This window comes from Sciurus vulgaris, assembly GCF_902686455.1.
Source record: "Sciurus vulgaris genome assembly, chromosome: 8".
Lineage (NCBI taxonomy): Eukaryota > Metazoa > Chordata > Mammalia > Rodentia > Sciuridae > Sciurus > Sciurus vulgaris.
Genome location: NC_136468.1, coordinates 134,392,198 through 134,415,172, shown reverse-complemented (window position 1 = coordinate 134,415,172; position 22,975 = coordinate 134,392,198). Strand labels below are relative to the sequence as shown.

At 48.3% G+C, this 22,975-nt stretch overlaps 1 long non-coding RNA gene across 2 annotated transcripts; it reads left to right on the top strand.

Moving 5' to 3' along the window:
- Positions 1-1,029: 1,029 nt before the first annotated feature.
- LOC306668261 lies at positions 1,030-22,535 on the top strand. Of its 2 annotated transcripts, none has more exons than XR_013765798.1 (3): positions 1,030-1,077; positions 18,502-20,937; positions 21,793-22,535. It is a non-coding gene; the product is annotated as an uncharacterized lncRNA (long non-coding RNA). The 2 variants fall into 2 exon arrangements; XR_013765799.1 differs by lacking the exon at positions 1,030-1,077 and adding an exon at positions 7,901-7,996.
- The last annotated feature ends 440 nt before the right edge of the window (positions 22,536-22,975 follow it).

Sequence of the window (22,975 nt, the reverse complement as noted above, 5' to 3'; positions counted from 1 at the left end):
AGTCCAGGGGAGGTAGCTTGGAGGGGGTAATGGGAGGTCTTTAGGCATTATGAGCATGTTTCCTAAGAGGACTGTGCGACTCCAGTCCCTTTCTCTTTCTGTCCTTTGTTTCCTAACGGTCAGGTGAGCAGTTTTGCCTCACCACAGGCCCAAAGCAATGGGGCCAACTGTGAACTGGAACCTTCAGAACTGAGAACCCAAAGAAACCTTTTCTCTTTATAAATTGATTGTCTCAGGCATTTATTAGAGTAACAGACAGCAAACTAATATAATAGGTATTCCCCTAGAATGAATAAAACCATAACGCTCTCTGTGAACATCCCTGAGACGTTGCTGCCACTCACTTCATTCATGCCACCTTGATGGGATTAGACCCCATGGTGAGTGCTGGGAACTCAGAGAAATGGGACTCCAGTGAGATGGACTCCTTTTCCTCCCAGCAGAGAGAACTCACCTTATTTTCTTTGGTGCCTCCTCAAACCTCCTCACTTGTCAGGGATCATTGTTCCTCTTTTGTAGTCAAGTAAAGTGAAGCCAGAGTAAGGGAGTGGGTCATCTAAGTTAGTGATGGCCCAGAGCCCAGTGTCTCAAATCATCCAAGCCTAAGCTCATACTGAACACACAGCATGGAAACCAATTTCTCTTGTGCAGTAGAGGCCTCTGTAGTCAGAGGGTAGTGGAATGGGAAGTCCCCTGAAAGGGAATGAGCTGGGATTTCTGGTGCTGGGATTGGGGAAGGGGTCTGGCCTCTGACAGTTTGCTCAGCTGAGGTTCCCTGTGATGCATGACTCAGCATCAGCACATCCCGTGTTTTGATTTGGTACTAGAGAATTGAACCCAGCACTTCGTGCATACCAGGCGCACGTTCTATCACTGAGCTGCACCCGAACCCCTCAGCCCATCCTATCTGAGGGACTACTCCCTGGCCCGGGCACTCTACACCACTGTATCCTTTGTGAGGAACAGCACGTGACCTCTGCTAGGGGTGCATTTGCTAAACTTCATCCTCTTTTCTTGCTTTTTCTCCATAGGACTTGATTTCATTTTTCCTCCTTGACTTCTCCTACTACAAGGTAAGTTTCATAAGGGCAGGGATTTTTGTCTCTCTTATCCACAGCTACCTTCCTCAGTGCTTGGAATAGTGGCTGGCATACAGCAGGTGCTTAACAAATACTTGTAGGATGACTGCAAGGCTCTGCCTGATCATGTGTGATCAGGCTGGTGATCACCGGTATTTCAGCACCAGGCCATGGACAGTTCCCAGCCTGCTCAGCTCGCGGGGGGGGGGGGGGGGGGGGGCGGGGGACTGAAAGTCCCCAGACTGAAGCCTGCTAGCCCCAGCTGTGTGGTCACTTTGCCAAGGCTCAAGCCCTGCCCACTGCACTGCCTGCAAACTCACCCACTCCTTGAATTTTCTCTTCGGGTTTAGCAGTTCTTTCTACTTATCTGTGAAGTGCTGAGCCTGTCCCCTCTCTCCCTCTAGTGGTCATGGTGCCCCGCATTCTCTGCCTGTCCTTCCTTGGCCCTGCCTTCTCCACTTTCTCTTTCCCTTCTCCTTCCGGCTCCATCATATGCCTTCTCCCCGAGTTTCTCTGTCCTTTTATCCCTTCCCTCCTCTCCTCCCTCTCCTCCTCTTTCTCCTTCCCCTCCTTAAGCATGCCCTCTTTTTGCCTGGTTTGAGTCTGATGTGTAGTAAAGGGGAGGCAGCCTCCCTGCCCCTCCTCCCTTTAGGAAGCAAACATCAAAGACTGAACTACCCCGCAGTTTTGCATAAACCGCCCCCTCCTAGGTTCCACCCACGTACTTAACCACAGGGGACTGCCTGCAGCTCCTGAAGGAGCCCTGCCCAGCCCCACATCTGCTGCTCTGGGACTGCACAGTGTGGGAAGCTGAATCCGGCCCCAAAGGCCAGGAACTGGTGGGTGGATTCACAGGTTTGCTCCAGCACTTGTTGTGGGCAACTGTGGTTGAATGATTCTTGGCCTGTGGTTTGTTCCCAAGAAGGGGACTGAGAGAGTTCATTGGTCTTTCCTAAGAGACCCTTATCTTATAACTGAGTGGGACTTGCTGATCACACATGATCACACATGCATGACCACATGTTGTACTTTTGTTATCCAGACCAAGAGGCTAAGTAGCAATAGGAATAAAGACTCTCATCTAAGGAAGGGAGAAGATGCCTCTGCTTTTATGCCTGGCCTCTCATCCCTGCAACTGTATTTAGTAGATATGGCTACTATCCCTACTTCATGGTTTGGGAAATAAAGGCTCAGAAAGATTGAGTCACTTGTCCCAGGTCACACAGCTAGCAAGTGAAGCAGCTGGGATTTGAACTTAGTTTTGATGGACTCTGTAGTATGTAGGCTCAAGCATAAGACTGCCATCATGTGTCACATTCACTGGGGTCCTAACACTCTCCCAGTTCCATTAGAACTGACTGGAAGCTTTGCCATAGGGGTTACTTCTGGTAACTGGGTGGAAGCATGGGGAGCTGAGAACTAGCTCTGGGTTTTTTCCCAGGTTCTTATCCTTTCTCTAGGTTGTTCTGGGGGGAGGTAGGAGGGAGACTTTCCAGGCAATATAGTCAGGAAGTTGAAATGATGGTCAACTCAACTTTCTGGATATCCATGGCTGAGGAGTCAGATAAGTAGAAAGCAGTCACGGAATGATGATTGATAGTTACAGTGTAAACCTGAGTCATCAAGAAAACAGTTTTGGCAGCCTCTATGTGGTGAGCGCCTGCCGCTGTGCTCTCTCTCTCTGCTTACATATGTGGTTTCTTCAGTGGCTCCGCCAGGTATGCAGGATCATCCATCTCTATGGAGTAGGACATTTGAGATCAGAGAAAGTGACCTGCCAAGGTCACAGGGTAAGGTACTGGAGGAGCTGTGGCCAGGTTCTAGTGATGCTTCATCTCTATGCTAGAGGAAAAGAAAATCAGTCCATTTTAGAAAGATTCTATGCCAAAGAGTTTAGATTGAAATGTTGGGACTTGAGATAATTAACAGATGGATAAAAATTCATTCCTCATGGCCAATGTTGGCAGGTCAACAAGGCATGACTGGGTTCTAAAGGAGGCTCTTACAAGTAAGGGGGCCCAGCCAGGCACAGTGGCACACAGCCGTAATCCCAGCGACTCAGGAGGCTGAGGCAGGAGGATCACAAGTTCAAGACCAACCTCAGCAATTTAGGGAGACCTTCAGCAACTTAGCAAGACCCTGTCTAAAAACAAAAATAAATAAATAAAAAGGACTAGAGGTGTAGCTAAGTGGTAAAGCACCCCTAAGTTCAATCCCCAGAACAAAGACAACAACAAAAAGTGGACCCATCTCCAGGCTCAGTGGACATGAAGGACATGAAACTTGCCCTTCTCAGGGGCAGCTGTACTGTGGCCCACCCCTCTGCAGTTAGGCAGTATGAGGACACACAGGGCCTGGCAGCATCCTGCCATCACCCAAAGGTGGCAGATGGCAGCAAGGGAGAGTTATGCCGAGAAAGTTTCTGCAACCTCTGCCTCAACCCTGATCCAGGCACTTGCTATGGTCAAAAGATTGGCAGGAACTCTGAGTGGGCCTGGACCAGGGACCGGTCATACCAGAGCAGGCACGCTGCTCCTGCCTTCCAGCCTCTGGAGAGGATCGTGGTTAGTGGTAGAGGAAGAAGCCGACCTTGAGGCCTTGCTGTCCGTGAGGGGGAGTTCGTAGACATAATGGGTGTTTTACATATATGTATATTTTTTCTAATTAATTTTTGCAGTGCTGGGGACTAAACTCAAGTGGGAGACAAGTACTCTACCACTGAGCTAGACCCTTAGCCCAAACTTTTAAAATATATATAATTCTGTTTCAGTGCTGCTCACCAGTGTGAATTCTCAAGTGTGCCCCACCTCTCCGTCATTTGACTCAGAATCTCTGTTAGGGAGTCCTGGGGTAGTGCCTTCTGAGACTGTGTCCTAGAACGGAACAGCAACCTATCTGTCTTCAGTTAACTTTCCAGGCCTACTGATTGAGCTCCTGCTGTTAAATCTTTTTTTCAAAAATATTTTTAGTTATAGACAGATACAATACCTTTATTTCATTTGTTTTTATGTGGTGCTGAGGATCGAACCCAGTGCCTCACACATGCTAGGCAAGTGCTCTACCACTGAGCCACAACCCCAGCCTAAATCCTTTATATACATAATTTCAATTAGTCTCCACACAACTCTCAGCAAAGTTGGTGAGTAAATTGAGTCCTGAAGTGGTTTAAATCACTTGCCAAGCACAAGACACATGCTCAGTGGTAGAGCACTTGTCTAGTGTGGACAAGGCCCTAGGTTTGACCCTCAGCATCCAAAAAAAAATCACTTTTCAAATATAGAACTAGGATTCAAAACTTCAGAGACTGGCTCTGAAATGCCACCGGGTCCCCCTTGAGGACTGGCCCTCTCCTGAAATGCCTTCCTCATCCTCCATGACATCTCCTGCCTGGTGCTGGGTCCCCTGCTCATTACCTGTGTGCACACCTAGTACCTCGCTGATGACTTGAGCTAATGGAATCCCTGGTGCCTGTGCCTTCTGACCCCTGCTAGACCAAGAGCCCCCATGAGAGCAGGAAGTGGTTCTTTTACCTGGGCAGTGGGTGAACAAATGGAAGGACATGAACACCTGAGGCATAAAAAAGACTCAAGAATGTTCCCTGGTGGTAGCTTTGGAGGAGGCAGGGGTGGACGAGAGGACTGGTGGGCCCCCCTGCGGAAATCTCTTCTGCCTTCCAGTCCTGCCCCCATGAAAGTCTTGATTCTGCCACATCTTCTTGCATGCTGGACTTCCTGTCTGAAATCCATTCCTTTGTCCAGGGTTTCACAGAACCCCTTTTCATTTCTTAAATGTTCCACATTTCCTCCCCCTTCAGAGTGCTTTCACTGACGCCCAAGGATCTGACAGCTGCTTCCTTTGGGCTCTCACAGCCTCCTGCCTTTCCTTCACTAGCCTGGCACTGTATTCATCTTCTAACATGGACAAGAGCCTGTTAGTCAACGGTGTATCCCTAGGGCTTAGATCCAGACTGCTAGAGTGTGTCAAATGAATAAAAGCAGTCGGCAGCGACTTCCCATAGGCTGCACTCCATGTCATAGATCTAATTATAAGTCATCTTGGGCTACATTGCACAGCCCGAGTTGAAGAAAACTGGGATCATAAGACCAGAGACATCAGTTGTGTAAATGAAGAAACTGAGACCAGAGAGGTCAGTGGCAGGTCTGAAGCAGCCAGGGCTTTCAGTGTAGCTTACAGCTAGCTGCCTTGTTTCTGATTCTGCAGCTGGAGCTCCGAGAGGCAGGAATCAAGACTTGGACATTATATCATTATATTCTTTTCTTTTTTTTGCGGGGGGTGGGGGCGGTGCTGGGGATGGAACCCAGGGCCTTGTGCTTACAAGGCAAGCACTCTACCGACTGAGCTATCTCCCCAGCCCCTGGACATTATATTCTGACTTGGCAGGACACTTTGTCTCTTATCACCACCTCCTGGTGCTTCCAAGGTACCAGACACTTTATTTTTTTCCACCTTTTTGGATATCCACAGGGAGGAAGGAATAGTTATCTCCCTTTACAGATGAATAAACTGAGGTGTAGAGAGGTTCATTTATGTGTCTTTCGCTTTCTTTCACAAACTTATCCGGGTCCCATTGAAGAAAACGAGGTTCTGGAACTACAGAACCCGCCTCTCTGGCTCTGAATCCTGCTGAGCGCTCCACTTAACAGAATTGCAGTGGCAATAGCGCGCCCTGCAGGTGACTGCGGGCACGCCTACGTCACGGTCAGCCCCGCCCCTCGGGCTGAAAAGGACCTAGCGCGCTCTCCTTGCTGGCCAGTGTGCTTCTTTGGACACCCGTTGCTGAAGAAGGGGGATCTTTCTGCGGAACCGTGCCTTAAGCGTGGACATGGGTGAATCAAGTCTGAGCCTGTGTCTTGGCATTTGTGTGTCTGTGGACAGCATCCAAGGAGCTCTTCCAGGTCCCTTCCACCCTTGCAAAAATAATTTTCAGGCTGGCCAGGGAGGCGGAAGCAGGAGGATCACGAGTTCAAAACCAGCTTCAGCAACTCAGTGAGGTCCTAAGCAACTCAGTGAGACCCTGTCTCTAAATAATATATAAAATGGGACTGGGCATGTGGCTCAGTAGTTAAATGCCCCTGGGTTCAATCCCCAACACCAAAAAGAAAAAAATATTATTTTCAGACTTCTTGACCTTGAGCAGGCACCTGAGCGCTCCACTTGACAGAATTGCAGTGGCAATAGCGCGCCCTGCAGCGACGGCTGATACCTTGCTTGCTGCATGGCTGGTGGTTGGGAACCAGCCTCTTCCTGGCGGACCAGGAGCTCTGCAGACCGTGCTGCTGATAGATGAGGTGTAGCCATCTACACCTCAGATAACAGAAGTAGCTCACATTTATTAAGCACTTAATTGGTGAACTTTATGAAGTACATTCACATTAGTTGTGTCCCCAGGACAGAGTGTGTTCAGGGTTCTCAGCTGAAGTACAGGGACACGAAGCCCATCACATGCATTATTTCCACCTGATTCCAACCCCATTTGGTAGATACTGGTAATGCATTCCCAGTTTACTGATGAAATCCTGAATCCATAAATAGAAACTGTTGGTGCATGGTCACCCTGCTAACAAGTGGCTGAAGCAGTAGTCCCCAGTATTACCTAATGTACTCCACGGAGAAGTGCGTGACCTGGAGGCAGAATGGCAGAGAGGAGAAATGACAAGGGCCTAACATGAATAATAGATACCACAAACTGAATATCCACTAACTGCTGGGTGCTGCCCTAAAGGCACTCCATGCATCATTTATACTCCTGACAGCTGCCTTATACTGTAGATTTCGTTATTTGCATTTTGTTATTTCTGTCATTTTCAAAGATGAGGCTGAGAGAGGTCTTCTGAAATACCTTAAAAAGCTGTTAGTTTAAAAACCTAGAACTTATAGATTCAACAGTGGTGCACTGTACTTGCCTGTATGTCAGTATTAGTAGGACCTCACAGTCTTTTTTTTTGCTGCTTCTTTTTTGGTAGCAGGGATTGAACCAAGGGGCACTTAACCACTGAGCCTCATCCCACCCTTTTTATATTTTATTTTGCGACAGGGTCTCATTAACTTGCTGAAGCTGACTTTGAACTCGTGATTCTCCTGCCTCAGCCTCTCCCAAGTCACTGGATTATAGGCATGCGCCACTGCACCCGGTCAAGTTGACCTTCTTAACACTCTGACTTTATGTTGGGTGAGCTGGGTTTGAGTGCTGATCCAAATTATCTGTGACTTGAACGTGGTTTGACCAACTTTCCTAGGCCTCGTTTTTCCACTAGTAAAGTGTAGAAACTAGGCAATTCCTAATTCTTATCACCAGGGTGTCTTCAGTTTTTGTTTTTGTTTTTTGTTGTTTTTTTTTTTCCCCAGTACTAGGGATTGAACTCAGGGGTGCTCTACCACTGAGCTACATCCTCAGTTTTTATTTTATTTTATTTTATTTTATTTTATTTTATTTACTTTGACACAGGGTCTCACTAAGTTTGTGAGATCTCAGTAAGTTGTCCAGGCCGACCTCAAACTTGGATCCTCCTGCCCAGTGCCCCTAGTTGCTGACATTAAAGATGTGCATCTCTGCGTTCGGTCCTCTGAGAATTTCCTTCCTTCTTTCCTCTCTTCTTTCCTTCCTTCCTCCCTCCCTCTCTCCCTTCCGCCCTCCCTCCCTCCCTTCCTTCCTTCCTTCCATCCATCAAACTTATGCTATATAAATGCTCTACCACTGAGCTACACTCCCAGCCCTGAGAAATTCTAATGAGCATAAATCTGCCTCCTCACTCAGATCCTTGGCACTACATGTGTGAAGGGGAACAGCCACCTCTAAACATCAGCATTCACCGAATGGTCCAGAGCACCCTCTGAGGTCAGACCAACCCAAAGCTGAATGCCAGCACTCCTGCCTCCCAGCGGGGCTCCTTAGGCAAGTGACCTCTCTTTTCTGTGCCTCAGTTTCTTCCTCTGTAAAATGGAGTGCTAATTGTAGGAGCTTCATTTGGGAATCAGTGAGAAACATGCCAAAATAATTGGGGGCTTAGAAAATTCTCAGTAAACAAAGGTGGTCCCCATTGTGTCTACAGCACCATTCTCGATGCTGGGGAAGTTCCTGAACCTTGGCCCCTGACTCCCCTCCAGGCCCTGGGACCAAGATGGTATTGGGGAGAGGAAGGAGAGTCGGAGTCCTGCTGAAGACAGTGGAGGGTCCAGGTTTGGGTCTCAAGTAGCCCCCACCCCTGAGACTTCATGTGCTCCCAGCTTCAGCCCAGGGGGCCTTAACAGGTGTTCTCACACATCCCTGCTTAGCAGCAGCCCCTGGGGAGGATCAGCGGCCTGTGAGGACAGAGAATGGTGTCAGGACTCCTGCACTGCATGCCAGGGGCCACAACTCACCATGGCCTTGTGGTTCAAAGTGCCCACGTGCTCCAGGCTTTACGAGGTGTGTTGCTTCACCAGGAGTGGCGTGTACCGGGTCTTGGCTGCAACCGGGGACTTGACTCCTGTGGACCTGGGGGTGAGCTGCAAGCAGCCAGATGCTCCCAAACTGCAAGTTGCATGGGTGATTCTCCAGGGGCATAAGACCCCCAAATGTCGAAAGAATTCTTGATTTAGGAGGCCGAAGCACTGGCTTCCAGACCTCCTTTATCCCTTCCTCCCTTCCTGTCGTCGTGCAGCACACAGGTGGGACCTGTTTCAGGCAAATATAGCCCTGAAGAAGATGGGCTTCTAACTCCTCTTGTCCAGAACCCCAGGAAGTACAAGGCCGATTTTACAAGAACCGATAGAGGGGCAAGTCCTGGGACCGCAGGAGCCTCAAACCTGGAGCTCCTGGCCTGCGTATGGTGGGAGGCAAGTTGGAAGACAGCAGATGAGTCTCTGCTCAGTGCCTGTGACCTTGGGAAGACTTGCAGCCTTGCTGAGCACAGTTGTCCTCTTTCCCATGAGCTGGTGGCACCACTTCTCAGGAAGGGGCAAGAGTGGAAGAGATGAGCCGGGTGTGGTGGTGCACACCTGTAACCCGAGCAGCTCAGGAGGCGGAGGCAGGAGGATTGCGAGTTCAAACCCAGCCTCAGTAACTAATCAAGACTGTGTCTCAAGAAATGAAAAGGACTGGGGATGCGGCTCAGTGGGTAAGGGTTAAGTGCCCCTGGGTTCAATACCCAGTACCAAAAAAAAAAAAAAAAAAGGAAGAGATGAGGGCCTGTCTTGGTTCCTGGCCCCTGCGTACGGGACTTCCACCCAGATGCCCAGCTCAGCACAGTGCTCTCTCCCCTTCTCTGGAGCCAGAAGGGCTCCCATTTAAAATGAGCCAGGGAAAAGAGCACCGATGTGAGAATTGGGCATCTGACCCTCGTCCCCACTCTATCGACTTACCAGGTGACCATGACATGTCCCAAGGGCCTAAGTTTCCCACTACACAGAGGAGACCAGGCTGCCCATTCTGCTATGGGCAAATGCATACAGGTGGGGGAAGTGCCAAGAAAGGTGAGTGGGGGGGGGCTTCCTGGAGGAGGTGGCATAGCTCGGGACTGAGCAGTGGGCTCCCTGGGTATGATGGAGGAGGTTGGAAGTGGGGCCCTGGGAGATTGGCTCCATTGCTCCGCACTCACTAACTAGTGAGTTAATGACAGAGATCAGGGCCTCTGGGGTTAGACGGAGCCGCGTGTGAGTCCCCATCATCTTTGCTTCATCAGGGTCCCTAGGTAAGGACTTCACCTATTCAAGCCTTGTTATTTCCATCTGAGAAATGGGCTTAGTCATCATACCTCTTTCAAAAGGTTGTCGGATTCCTACGTGACTCCATTTCTATGAACTCTCCGGAATAAGCAAATCTAGAGAGACAGGAAGTAGATGAGAGTGGTTATGTAGAGCTGTGGGGGTGGGGTAAGGCAGTGGTGGGATGCTGGCTGAAGAGGGCGAGGCTTCCTTCTGGGGTGATGAAAAGTAGAATTCATGGTGGTGGTTGCACCATTATATCTCAATAAAGCTGTTTCCCCACCTAAAAAAAAAAAAAAAAAAAAAAAAAAAAGAAGTTGCCAGGAGGGTCAGAGGAGCTGCTTCATGCCTGGCACACCCTAAGTGTCCCTAAATGTTAGCTACTACTGGTGTTATTTGTTCCTGGCCAGTCCCACCCTCCCCCAGAGAAGGCTGATAAGGTCTGGGAGGAGAAGGGGCCCACTGGCCAGGGGCTGGCTGGAGTCTCCAAGCAAGGTACATAACCTCCCTGAGACTCGGTTTTCTCATCTGCAGAATGGGGATGATTTTCCAGGCATTGGCTACCTCTAGGGACACCAGGAAGGTCAGATGAGACCATGGGTCTTGCCAGATACAGAAACGAGGTTGAAGGTGGAGGAGCAGGGAGTGGGGGCGGGTCATACGTGTACACAGGGTAATGATGTTTGTCTCATTCTGTTATTTTTCCTTCCCCACTGCAGTGTCCCTTTTATCTACCCCTCAAGGGGCTAGCTTCAGGCATCCACTCCTTGTGTCCTAAGTGTGGATTTCACTCAAGGCACTGCCTGGGGAATAGAGAGCAGGGACCAGTGTCTGAGGCTGCCTGGAGCTTAGAGTCCCAGAGAAGGTTCTCCTGATGCTGGGATGGAGGCCATCATGTCACCTCTGTGGGCCTGTTACCTGTCTGTGAAATTGGGCCTATGTAGGACCCTCCTGTGGGCTTGTGCCGGGGCTCGCTGTGACTGGCCTGGTGTCTGTGCTTAGTACGCTGAGAATCCTTATTTTATTTTTTGAGAAGCCTTATTCTCGATGGCTGTCATTAGGAGATCATCATCCAGCGGGTGCCTTTTTGCACCCCGCCCCAGCTACCTTATCACACAGTGAGTTATGTCAGGGCCGAATCTCCCCAGTCTGCTCACCCTGTCAGCCTCCCCATGACAGGGCCTAGATGCTGCCCGCAACCTAAGGTGGCCGAGAGAAGCTCAAGAAGGCCCCGGCTCTCTTCTCTGTGCCTCTTTCTCCAAGTCCAGCCACAGAAGACACAACCCCTGTGGCCTGCAAGGACTGAAGCCTCCTTGTCTCCTTCCTCCCAGCTACAGAGGAAGGTCACCAGGCCACCCCGCTGCTGGCCTTTCTGGGCTTCTGCTCTTCCTGCCGCGGGAGCCCAGCTCAGCATCTGCTGCATTCCTCTCCCTCTGCAGAGCTGCCGCTGGCCCAGAACCCAGCCAGGGCCACCCCAGCCTCTGCAGCATCCCATGCCACGCCATGGGGACAGAAGATGGGGACCTGCTTCCCCAGCTCCAGCCCAGCAGCCGCAGTGCCTGATTGATGGCTCCCTCTGGGCTGTTTCCAGCAAAACTGCCTACACCCCACTCTTGGGCCATTCCCGTCTGGGTCCCTGTTTGCAGACAGTCAGGTTGTCTCAGGCCACAGCGGGTACTTGGGACATCAGGGCGGGTTGTGGAGCGAGAAGGACAGGCTTCCATCCTAGCATTGCTGTGTTGGACTGGGCGGCCTGGAGTGGCTTGTGGGACCTCTCTGAACCTCAGTTTCCTCATTGGTACATTGTGGAATGACCTTGAAAGTGTAATCACTGATACCAGGCTTCTAATTTCCCATTGCTCCCTCCCGCCGCCCGGAGTCTTTGTGTTGGCACTGAGTTCTGTTTCTGTACCAGGACGTTGGCAACCAAGGCGAGTAGGAGACAGGAGTGAGCGATGGGGGTGGTAGAGAAGTCCAGCTTGGGAGTCCAGGCCTTGGGCAGGACTCCTACCTCCCCCCCTAGGCCCACTGCCTCCATTTCTGCGGCTCTGTGTCCTTTTCCATAAGTTGGGGAGAGTCAGACCTGAGCTCTAACAGGTAAGACCAGACCCTGCATCCCCCAGCCTGGTTCCCAGAGGCTCTCCAGTCCCCAGTTGGAGGATGGGGAATTGGCTGCTGGTGGGCAGTTTGTGGCCAAGGCAGCAGTGGTGGGGCATCTGGGATGGTGCCTCCAGCTGATCTGCAGGATCCCAGCTCTGTGGTGAGCAGGAAGAGGGGAGGTCAGAGTGGCCCCAACATGGGGTCTACAAGGGAGGGTGTGGGACTGTTAAAACCTTGACGATCTGTTTGCTCATCTGACCATCTTCCCAGCCAATATTTAGTCAGCATCTTCCCCTTGATGGCTCCCACGTACCTGGAAAGGGCCAACCTAAGCACCTCCCATGTACTAACTTGCTTTTATGATCACAGCACCTGTTTTCCTCATTTTGGCACAGAGAGGTTAAGTAACTTGCCCAAGGTCACACAGCCGTTAAGTGGTAGAACCAGGGTCTGAAACCAGGTGGTCCTCAGAAGTCCCCAGGCCAAAACCTTTCCCTAGCTTGTTGTCAATTGTAGTACAAGGAGATCACTGGAAATGGTGAATACCCAAATCTTGATTGTTGATGACCTTGAATAGTGGGAAAATTCTAGTATGTGTTTCACAGAGGAAGAAACCCAGACATAGAGAGGTGGTGTCATTTTCCCAAGCAAAAGCTAGTGGTGACAGTGCTGGCATTTGTTGAAATGGCCTCCATGTTGAGAACAAGATTCTAGAAGATCAGAGAAGACTGGTGATACCCTTTGGGGTCTGCCAGGCAAATGGTCAATAATAACAATGATAATAATAACTACTATTTTAGGAGCTTTCGTGTGTGTCAGGCACCATGCTAAGCACTTCACACTCATGCTCCAATCATACTTCACCATTATGCTATCAGGCTATGTTTTATAACCTTGTTTTATAGCTGTATTATAGCTGAGAGAATAAAGGCTCAGAAAGGTTGTGTGACTTGCTCAAGATCACACAGTGATGATTTACCAAATCAGGGTTTAATAATTGTTTTGTTTTTTTGTGGTGCTGGGGATAGAACCCAGGGCCTCATATATGCTAGGCAAGTGCTCTACCACTGAGCTAAATTCCCAGCCCTAGGGTTTAAATTTTTAAAATTATTTATAAATGGTTCAAAAGTCCAAAAACCAGGACCAGGGTTGTAACTCAGTGGCAGAGCTCTTACATAGCATGTGGGAGGCACTGGGTTCAATTCTCAGCACCGCATATAAATAAATGAAATAAAGGTCCATTGCCAACTAAAAAAAAAATATTAAAAAAAGTCCAAAAACCTTTGCACAAAGAATAGACAGTTCAAAGTCTTTCTCCTCCCCTTCTATCCCCAGCTACCCAGGTCCTTCCCAAGAGGCAACTAGGATGATTTGAGTCTCAAGATTCTTCTCAGTGGGCTGGGGTTGTGGCTCAGTGGTAAAGCACTCACCTAGCACGTGTGAGACCTTGGGTTCGATCCTCAGCACCACATAAAATAAAATAAAGGTATTGTGTCTACCTACAACTAAAACAAAAAATTTTTTAAAAAGTTTATTATTGATCCAAACTGCTTTTAATTCTTCTCCCAAAAACTTTAAAAAAATTTTTTTTTTTTTTCCAAGCCAGTTTTTGTGTTCCCAGACAAACCCAGCGTGTGCTCTTCATAGCCAGGTTTAAACGCAGGCCTGTGAGATGACTATCACCCCCAGGGCTGATCAGGGCTTGGGACAGAGGGCCCACTATGATCTGGTGGAGGTGTGGGACCTCCAGAGGCCTCTGTCCCCACCTGGAGTCCTCCTCTCTGTCCTGGGTCCTCTTCTCACTGTCTCCCTGTCCCACAGGCTGGCTGGGCAGGCGGGCTGCCTGGCTGTGCTCCGAAGGCTGCAGCCCACTCGGGACTCCGGTCCTCAGCGCTGGCTGGCTGTACAGGTGCGGGACTGCGTCAGCTCAGGGAGGCGTCCCTTCAGCCCACGTGACACCTGTTTCATTGCCCCTCACAGAGGCAGCCTGATGTGAGGAAGCAGCCTCTGCAAAGGCAGAGGGGCCCAACTGAGTGGGCCCTGGGTGGGGCAGGAGCCTGGGCATGCAGGTGCGGGCAGGGCAAGGCAGGGATGCCTCCTTTGGGGCAGGCAGACTTGGACTCAAGTCCTTGCTGCACCCTTCCCCTTGGTTCTGCCTCCCTCAGGAGCCTTTGTTTTCTCTGAGGATTAAGAGACAGAGTGTCAAACTGCTTGGGGAATGTAGTAAGCCCTCCCTGAGTGATAGCTGGGTTATTTTAATTACAGAGGCTCCCGGCTTATCCACTATCATAAACTCCCATCTGACTTCTGAAAAGCAGGCTCAGCAGACCCCTGGAGCCTGAGCTCAGGACTCTTATTGCCCTTCCCACATGCAGAGGAAAACGTGTGTGTGCCTTGAACTTACTTGGGTATATAGATAGCAGAGACCCAGGACCCCACTCCATGCCCCAGGTAATCCTCCATGGGAGATCTAACAAGTCTCCCTCACTGGGAGACAGGACAGCAGTGGTGGAAGGAGCCACCAGGAAGTAGAAGTGGATACAGACAACACAGTCCCAGGAGTCAGGTGTCTGGGCCTATCTCTTCCCTACTCGGGAGCCTTGGGCCTGCCTAAGCCTGTTTCCTCCTCTATGAAATGGGCATGATCTTCTGTCCCCATGAACCTTGTGGGATTTGGGATGCTCAGATGAGGAAATGCATGAGCCATTATTGGCCACCTGTAAAGCAGCGGTACTAAACAGGCAGTCACAGGCTGAGGACTAACGTGGTTTAGCCCCCAAAAGGCATTAAAAGGATTTCATTTGGAACTAGATAGTAGTGATGGTCATACAATGTTGTGAATGTACTTAATGCCCCTGAACTGCACACGTAAAAACTAGTGGAGATGGTATATTTTATGCAGTACGTATTTTACACTTTTTTTTTTCCTTTTGAGAGAGGGTCTTACTTTATTGCCCAGGCTGGTCTTGATCTGGTAGGCTCAAGTAATCCCTCTATCTCAGTCTCCCAAGTACCTGGGACTTACAGGCACATGCCATCATGCTGACTTTTTTTACACAATTTTTTTTTTTTAATATTGGGGGGGGGGTATTTGAAGCAATTGCCCTGTTTGTCAGAAAAACAGCTCACTTTTTTTTTTTTTTTTTTTTTAATATAAACCGGGAATTGAACCCAGGAATCCAGGGATACCTAACCACTGAGCCACATCCCCAGTCCTTTTTATTTTTTATTTTGAGACAGGGCCTTGCTAAGTTGCCCAGGCTGGCCTTATGCTTATGATTCTCCTGCCTCAGCCTCCCAAGTTGTTGGGTCTAGGGGGTGAGCCAGCACACCCAACTAACAGCTCATTTTAAGGACCTCAGTAAGGGCAACTTGGAAGAACTTAAGAGGTGGGTGGGGTGTGAAAGTACTAAACTCATGACCCGGAACTAGAGGATGTGCTATCTGGAGGGAACTGGAACTTTGGAGCTGGCCCAGCCACTGCAACCCCAGGCCTCTTATCTTTCAGTGCTTTCCCTTGGCTGGACCTAAGGACCAGTTGGCAAGGGAGCTTGGGAAATGTAGTTTGCAGAGGTGAACCCTCGGGAAGCTGAGTAGGGCGGAGGGAGGACAGCAAATGGGTCTGCGATCAAAGGCGAATGATCAAATGTCTGGAATCGTTGTCACTGTTAAACAACTGGGCAGTTTAGCATTAAAATCTGAATTTCTAGCTCCTGAAATACCAAAGGGTCCTTTGGGTCCACCATCACAGTGGGTAAAGGAAAGGAAGATGGGGTGGTCTTGAATGTTTGGAAGACCCATCTCTGCCTAGTCGTGCTGTGGCCTTGGGGAGCCTTGCTGAGGAAACCTGAGCAGCCTATACAGGGTCACAGTGTTTTGTCCAGCACTCGCCAAGGAGGGAGGAGCTCCTTGTCCTTTGGAAAGAGGTAAGGGGAGAAGCCATGAGGATCCTGAGCTGGGTAGATGAGCAGGCAGGACCAGGGGAGCCAGCCAGGCACAACTGACCACTAGAGGGTGCCCTGGGCATCTGGGACTGTGGGAACCTAACCGCTCTAACTTTGTGGGGACTGGCTGGTTCCTTGGGGGTTTCGTTTGTTTTCATTTTCTTTCTGAGTCTGCCAGGCCTTGTGTTCAGACCTCATCTTCCACAAATGCCGCACGTGTAATCTCATCTTGGAGGAATGGGTGGGAGAAGCTGGGAATTCCCTGGGAACATGCCTGAGAGGGATACCGAAGCACTCGGGAAGGGTCTCAGACCTGCCCCAGGTGGTGTGTTGAATCTTTTTAGCTTTTTTCGTTTTCTTTTGCTGTCATGGGGGCTGGACCCAGGGGCACTCTACCACCCTTCCCAGCCCCTTTTATTTTTCTGAGACAGGGTCTTGCTAAATTGCTGAGGCTGTTCTCAAACTTGAAATCCTCCTGCTTTGGCCTCCTGAGTAGCTGAGCTAACAGGCGTGCGCCACTGTGCCTGGCCACATGAGGAGTTTGGGGAGAGCTGTGCTTAGACCAGAGGCCTCTCAGCTCCCAGGAAGCTGAGAGCATGGCTCTGAGCTGGTGACTGGTGCAAATCCTGACCTGTTCATCCAGCTCAGACAAGCCTCCTATAACTGGAGGAGCAACTTCCTTTTATTAGAAGGGGATTCCAGTACCTTCCTTGAAAGGTGGTAGGATGGAGTGGAGGGGGTTTCTGCTTGTCAGGTGTCCACATGGTACCTGGGAACTACCCTCTGACCCCCAAGAAGAGACTTCCTCAGATCCCCCACTCTGCTCTTTCTTTTCCCTCACAGGCCACACACTAGCAGGAATTTGTCCTCTACAGGGATGTGCAGGAAGAAAGTCTCCTTTTTTTGATGAGACAGCGATGAGGTGATGTCTGGGTTTTTTATATCCCCATTGCTGAACTAGTGCCAGCCGCCAGAGTCCAGGCAGATCCCAGGAGCCACATTTGTCCTCTGGGTTTCCAGGGCTTGGGGTACCTTCTGGGGCTCCTCTTTGAGACCCACCATCTGGGAAGAAGTTGACCAGGGCAAATGAATGCAGTTCTAAAACCTACCAACTTTACTGGGGACCTAGGCAGAGTGCTTGTGAGCTAACGTCACTGTAGTCTTTTCTTAAAAAAATAAAAACGTATGATTTCTTTTTCTTAACTAAAGCTTTTGAGGTATAGGCACTACTGCTAACCCCACTTTGGAGGGCAAACGGAGGCCTACAGAGGTTCATTAACTTTCCCTAGGGAGCCAGTTTCACGTCAAGTTATGGCTCTGATCCTGTGGAGGGCCTGTGGGTCAGACTTGGGAACCTGAGTCCTCGTTACCATGTGGGTCCCTGATCAACTCAATTTCCACAACAAAAGAACCAATGGTCTGGAGAATTTGAGATCATTGTTGATGATATTACAGGATCATATTTTAAATGGGAAAAGAATTTCTAAGCCAGTCGTGGTGGAGCGCACCAGTAATCCCAGCAATTTGGGAGGCTGAAGCAAGAGGATCTTGAGTTCAAAGCCAGCCTCAGCAAGTCCCTAAGCAACTCAGCAAGACCGTGTATCAAAATTAAAAATAAAAAGGGGCTGGGGAGGGCTAGGGTTATGGTGGTAGAGCACTTGCCTAGCATGTGTGAGGCACTGGGTTTGATTCTCAGCACATAAATAAATAAAGGTCCATCAACTACTAAAAAATAAATAAATAAAAAAGAGCTGGGGTGTGGCTCAGTGGTTAAGCACTCCTGGGTTCAGTCCCTGTATCCTCCCAAAATAAGATACGCCCGTTAAAAAAAAAAAAAAAAACACAAAAACACAGGCCTGGGGTTGTGGCTCAGTGGTAGAGTGCTCGCCTAGTATGTGTGAGGCCCTGGTTTCGATCCTCAGTACCACATAAAGATAAAGGTATTGTGTCCACCTACAACTAAAAACTATATTAAAAAAAAAAATACAGTTACAGAATGTTCCTGGAATGCAGTGATAGCTCTTGAGATCCCAGTCTCTAGAGATGAGTTCTGAAACCATTTATTGTATTGATTTCTACAGATTTTTCTTTGCATTTACAAGTCCATGCTAATACTTTTGTTTGTTTGTTCCTTGTTCTTGTTTTTGTTTTTTGTGTTGCGGATTGAACCTAGGGGTGACCTAGCTCCAAGCCAAATCCCCAGCCCTTTTTATTTATTTATTTTTTTATTTTGAGACAGGTCTTGCTAAGTTGCCCAGGCTGGCCTCCAACTTAACATTCCCCCTGCCTCAGCCTCACAAGTAACTTGGGATTACAAGTGCCTGACAGTGCTTATTTTTTAACAGGTCATGTTATACGTTCTGCTTTGTAACTTGAACATTTTGCAAATACCAGTAGCTGCTTGGGCCTGTGGAGATAGCTTAGTGGTAGAGTATGTACTTGGTATGGGCAAGACCCTAGGCTCAATCCCTATACCAAAACCCAAAACAAGACAAAAAATACAAAAGCTCTTAAAATGCAGAAATGCTTGCCTGGCAGATTCATCCCGGATCTGGTAGGGGAAGTGACTGGTAAAGTATGTGTGTCGTGTATTTGTGAGCATTTTTTAGACATAGTGACTATGGCTCTTATCAGAATTTTAATAAAGATCCAGATTCAAGTCCCTTGTTTTTCAGGCGAGGAAAACAAGGCTGAGAGAGGAAGGGACCCAGGCGAGGTGAATAGGGCGCCCAGCCCCTCATGATGGCCTTGGGATGAGGACAAGAATACTGCAGTTGCCTGCTCCTGGGCATCCTGCCCTGGCCTCAGACAGGAGCTGCATCCTGCAGAACCAGGAGGGCAAGGGAGTCAGCCTGCCCAAGCTACCAAGCTGAGCCTCTGCGGTCCCTGCCAGGAGAAGATCTACAGCTGCCAGGAGCTTGGGAAGGTTCCAGAGAAAAAGCCTGGTGCAGTACCTGGGGAGCCTGCAGTGCCTGCGGGGAGCCTGGCTCCTCCAGGCTGCGGGAGGCCCTCCCAGGGGCAGGCCTTGCACATGAAGATGGGTGAGGACAGATGCAGAAACGTGGTGCACAGGCCCTGGGCTGCGTGCTGAGCGCCCAACTCCTGTTTCTTTGATTGTATTATTAATCAAGCAGGCTTTATGGAGTTTGGATGCACAGGACTTTTCTCACAGCAGTGGGATGGCCTCATGTCACCAATAGCAACAGATACCATCCACTGAGCAGGTCTCCCATGTGAGCCAAGCACCGTATACGCACACACTTCAGCCTTCTCTCAGCCCACCTGCCCCAAAGAAGAATACCAGGGCCTGGGAGAGGTCCTGAAATTCTTCCCACTTTGCAGTAGCTCAGAGAGACCAAAAAAGCTGCACAAGGGGTCTAGAGGTGTGAGTAAGTGGTAGAGCCCTTGCCCAGAACTTGTTCAGTCTCCAGAACTGCAGAAGCACAAACAGAAAACAAGGACACAATTCTTGCCCAAGGCCAGTGGGGTCAGCGGGTATAGATTTGAACCTGGTATTTCCAGTTCTGGAGTCCCAAGCTTCACCTTCAGGTTGTATCCTGGGGCTTCCTGGAAGGGGCTGTTGCCTGGCTCAGGGATAACCTCTGTGAGGTAGACATGGAGGAGGTTTTGCTCTGTTCAAAAAAAAAATTTTTTTTTTAATTAAAAAAAATTTTTTAACCATGAGTTCATGTCACTTGTGTAATTAAGGGGGAAAACAACTATTTTTAAAAATCTGTATTTCTATAGTAATTAGTAAGAAGCCTGTACAGCTTGCTGACTTACACATAGGGCCCACTGACTCGGAAGCAGCAGGCCTCCTGTTTTTGGGTAAGCCTCCTAGGTACCTTCTTCCTCAGACCCAGCCTTTGGGGCCTGGAGAGACTCCTTCTAAAGTGATCTTGGCCTCAAAGCGGGGCAGTTTCCCAGAGGAGAAGGCTTTTGGGCTAGGAAGGAGCCATGGGCAGCAACAGAAAGACCTATACCAGACGAACAGCCTAGAAAATGGTCCAGAGGTGTACATGAGTGTGGGCTGTTCTTGGAATAAGAAGCTTGGACCCAGAGGGCCCAGTCTGCACAAAGGGCTTGTAGGGAAAACTACTTTGCATGCAGTTCTTGGGATATGGGCCTCTTTGATCTCCTCTGACCAAATACTCACAGCAGCTGGTCCTGGGGCCTTAGCCCATCAGAAGGTGGGCACCACTGAAGAGTTAGGAGCAATGGCTTTGGAACCAGGGGACTGGATTCAAATCATGTCTCCACCTCTGACTTGCTCTGTGACCTGAGTAACTTTACCTGACAGAGCCTTAATTGTCTCACTTGAAAAACAGGGATGCTTACCTCTGCCCCAGTGGCCTCCTTGGGGATTAAAGATTTTCTGTGGCAGTCAAGGTGGTACCAAATTCAAAATTATTGCTCTTGTTCAGTGGATCCCAGCACACAGTAGTAGGTCTCTGTAAACCTTAAAAAATTATTTATAAGCCAGACATAGTAGCAAGTGCCTATGATCCTAGCTACTCAGGAGGCAGGAGGATTTTGCAAGTTCCAGTCCAGTCTTGGCAACTTAGGTAGACCCTGTCTCAAAATAAAATAAAAAGGGCTAGAGATGCAGCTCAAAGGTAGATTTTTTAAAAAGAAATCCATTTCTATTTTTAAATATTTTTTTAGTTGCCTAGCATATGCAAGACCCTGAGTTCAATCCCCAGTATGGGGGAGAAAAAAGGGTTCATGAAACCGTTTATATGAAAGTAATACATATGCACTATGGAAAATTTGGGAAATGTATGTAAGAAAAAAAAAAAAATACAAATGTAAAAGTTATCCATGATGTCACTCTTGCTAACATTTAGGTCTTTTCTCTGTCGTCATTTGTGTGTTCAAGAATGCTCATGGAACTGGCATTACACTACACATCCTGGGCTTGTATTAATTTTTAAAAATTAAAGTAAATTCACATTATGAAATTATCCATTATAAAGTGTTCAGTGGTAGTCAACATATTTACAGTGTGTTATGGTTCAGATGTGAGGTGTCCTCCAAAAGCTCACATGTGAGACAATGCAGGAAGGTGCAGAGGAGAAACGATTGGGTTATAAGAATCTTAATCCGACACAGTCAGGCTGAATTACTGTCTGTCTTTTGCTCAACCCAGATGCTCTGACTGAAGACCTAGTTAAAATTCTCACCATGGGGAAGCTCTGGAAATTTGCCCCTTGCTGCTCAGGAGTTCCAAAGTGCAGAAGGACCAGCATACCATCTTCTTGAACAATTCCTGTGCAGATTTCTACGGAATCAATGGTTCCTCTACCTTTTCTTTCCCAGGGAAGTACCCTGAGTTCCACTTTACATGAGGAACAGGAAATTTGGACGCACGCAGAGAAACAGGGTGCCCATGTATAGAAGAAAGGCCATCTGAAAGCCAAGGAGAAAAGCTTCAGGAGAAATCAAACCTGCTGACATCTTGATCTTGGACTCCTAACCTCCAGAACAGCAAGAAAAGAAATTTCTGTTGTTTCAGTCTGTGGTAGGCCTAGCAGACTAATACCGGTAGAGAAGTTGAGACCCCCAGAAGGAAGTATCTTCTGTCACAGGTTAAGTGCCTAAGCTTTCTGGAAATCCCCGCTGTCATGTGTCCACATGTGTGGGAGTTCCTAAAGGTGCACCACAGTCTAGCTGTGTCTTATAGTTTGGCAGGGGGTGCTTGAGTTTAACTTGGTTTGCTGGTTGTAATAAATCTCTGCTAGTGAATTGAGTTGGTGTTAGTATTTCTTACTCAGATAGTTTTATGGGCTGAATTGTGTTCCCCTCAAATTCATATCTTGAAACCCCAACACTCAGTACCTCAAAATATGATTGTCTTGGGATCGTTTCTTCTTGTGTTCCTTCAAAGCAATAAATGAATATATAAATAAATAAAAATAAAAAGGTTCTGCCTCCATCAAAAAAAAAAAAAATCTTAATCCAATCAGTGAATTAATCCTGATAGGGACTGACTGGTAAATGAAGTGGTCGGGTATAGTTGGAGGAGGTGGGAACTGGGACGTGACTTGCAGGGATATATTTGAATCTGGCCAGTGGAGTCTCTCTCTGTGCTCCTGCTCATCATGTGAGCTGCTTCCCTCCACCACACTCTTCTGCCATGATGTTCTGCCTCACCTCGAGCCCCAAGGAATGGAGCCAGCCTTCTGGGGATGAAGACCTCTGAAATCCGTGAGCTCCTAAATCTTTCCTCCTTTATAGTTGTTCTGGCTGAATCCTTTAGTCACAGCAGCGAAAAAGCTGACTAAAACAAATGTTTTGGAACCATCACCTCTGTCTAGTTCCAAAACACTTTCCTTAGCCCCAAGTGAACCCTGTCCCCATAACTTAGCAGTACACCAGTTTCCCATTCTCCCATTCTCTGCCACTGTGCTTACTGTCTCTATGGATTTACCCATTCTGGATATTTCATGTGAATGGAATCAGTAATTTGTGTCCTTTTATGCCTGGCTTCCTTTTCTTAGCATGTTTCCAAGTTTCATCCATGTTGTAGCATGTAACATTTCTTTCTAAGGTTGAACAATATTACATTTGTTTGGATATACCAAATTTTGTTAATCCATTCATCAGTTGATGAGCGTTTGGGTTTTTCTGTCTTTTAGCTTTTATACATTCTTTTTAATTTTTTAAAAAGAAATCCATTTCTCTTTTTTAAAAATATTCTTTAGTTGTAGATAGACACAATACCTTTATTTTATTTATTTATTTTCATGTAGTGCTGAGGATTGAACCCAGTGCCTCACACATACTAGGCGAGCGCTCTACCACTGAGACACAACCCCAGTCCCTCCATTTCTTTCTTAACAGGAAAAAGAGCACATAAAATATCTTACATGCCTAAGGCTCCAGGAATTCTTTATTATAATAGTTCTACAAACTCATAACTGCAACAGAACAAATCCATCAAGACACAGGAGAAAAGAATGCCGAGATTTAAAACGACTTTCTTACCTTCAACTTTTATTGCAGAAGGAGTGTTTTCACAATGCTCTGCTCCTCTGCAATAATTTGCTGTCTGAAGCAGTAGGATCCTGGGAGCAAGGGGACCTGATGCACAGGCCACGTGCATCAGGTATTTGATCTTCTCAACCTGGGCACAGTGTTCTTGGGCCT